Source organism: Saccopteryx leptura, chromosome 4, assembly GCF_036850995.1.
Source record: "Saccopteryx leptura isolate mSacLep1 chromosome 4, mSacLep1_pri_phased_curated, whole genome shotgun sequence".
NCBI classification, from domain to species: Eukaryota; Metazoa; Chordata; class Mammalia; order Chiroptera; family Emballonuridae; genus Saccopteryx; species Saccopteryx leptura.
In genome coordinates, this window is record NC_089506.1 from 29,720,932 (window position 1) to 29,722,772 (window position 1,841).

The 1,841-nt window shown below is 48.5% G+C and overlaps 1 pseudogene; it reads right to left on the bottom strand.

The window, feature by feature from the left end:
- Positions 1 to 1,201: 1,201 nt before the first annotated feature.
- Positions 1,202 to 1,368, bottom strand: LOC136404071 (metallothionein-1-like; annotated as a pseudogene).
- Positions 1,369 to 1,841: the final 473 nt, after the last annotated feature.

Genomic DNA, 1,841 nt, shown 5'->3' on the forward strand with positions numbered 1-1,841 from the left:
TCTTATTATTTTATAGTCAGCATCAGAGGTAAGTTTTCTCAACTCTGGGTGCCTGTGTGTCCACCAGAGGTTGAGGACTTCTGCCTCTAAAAACTATCACTTTACCACCTAATGCCTTGATAGGTACTCAACACATACTTTTTGAATATTGAAATACATTGTATTCTTGAAAGAAATGAGAATTCAAGAGTGATGCCTACAGTCATTCCAGCGTTGGACTCAGAATGCATGTTCATGACCCTCAGACTCTTGCTTTTGCCCTGCGGCAGCTTGCCTTTAGCATTAACTTTTGCACTGCAGCATGGAGTCAGCAAAGTCCCACCAGTGACCAAATTAAACTCACTGCCTGTTTTAGTAAGTAAAGTTTTGTTTGTTCATTTTATTGACTTAAGAGAGAGGAAGGGAGAGAGCAGGAAAGAGAAAGGAATAGCTGTTACAGTGTTCCCTGACCAGGGATCAAACTAGCAACCTGGCCGACCTGTGATGGTGCAGTAGATAAAAGATTGACCTGGAATGCTGAGGTCGCCGGTTCAAAACCCTGGGCTTGCCTGGTCAAGGTACATTAGGAGTTGATGCTTCCTGCTCCTCCCCCTCCTCTTTCTCTTTTCTCTAAAATGAATATAAATTTAAAAATTTAAAAAGCCCCAGCAACCTCAGTGCTTAGGGACGATGCTCTAACCAAACTCTCTGGCTGGGGCAAAATATTTTTTTGTTGTTTTTTTATTTTTAGGTGAGAGGAGGGGGATAGCGAGGCAGACTCCCACATGTGCCCCAACTGGGATTCACCCAGCAACCCCATCTGGGGGTGATGCTCAAGTACTGAGCTATTTTTAGTGCTTGAGGTTGTCACGCTCCAACCAATCTATGCTCAGCTCCAGGGGCTACGTTTGAACCAATTGAACCACTGTTTGTGGCAAGAGAAGAGAGAGAGAAGGGGAGGAGAATGGGGAGAGAAGCAAATGGTTGCTTCTTCTGTGTACCCTGACCAAGAATCAAATCTTGTACGTCCATACGCCAGCCAGTGCTTTATCCACTGAGCCAGTGGCCAGAGCCTTTTGTTTTTTAAGTCAACAACTTTTATTATCCTTCACATATTTCATAGATAAGAGTATGTGGCAAACTAGTCAGAGTAGAATGAAAAAAAAATGCAGGTTTGAACATGCTGCTCTATTTACATCTGGGAGCAAGTCCTCCCCCAAGGTCACGCACAGCCCCTGAATTTGTCCAATGCTCCTTTGCAGATGCAGCCCGGGTATAATGGGCACAGCCCACAGGGCAGCATGAACAGCAGCTCTTATAGGAGGTGCATTTGCAGGAGCCAGCACAGGTGTAGGATCCACCAGTTGGGCTGGAGCAGTTGGGGTCCATTTCAACCAGATGTTAGGCTGGAGGCCCAATGCTAGAGAAGAAACATTTGTGCTGGTACAACATGTGGTTGTATGTAAAGTTTTATTTTATTTACTTATTTATTTACTTTAAAATAGATATTTAGGCCCTGGCTGGTTGGCTCAGTGGTAGAGCGTCAGCCTGGTGTGCAAGGGGTCCCAGGTTCGATTCCCGGCCAGGGCACACAGGAGAAGCGCCCATTTGCTTCTCCACCCCCCCCTTCCTCTCTGTCTCTTCCCCTCCCGCAGCCAAGGCTCCATTGGAGCAAAGATGGCCCGGGCGCTGGGGATGGCTCCTTGGCCTCTGCCCCAGGCGCTAGAGTGGCTCTGGTCACGGCAGAGCGACGCCCCAGAGGGGCAGAGCATCGCCCCCTGGTGGGCAGAGCATCGCCCCCTGGTGGGCGTGCCGGGTGGATCCCGGTCGGGCGCATGTGGGAGTCTGTCTGACTGTCTCTC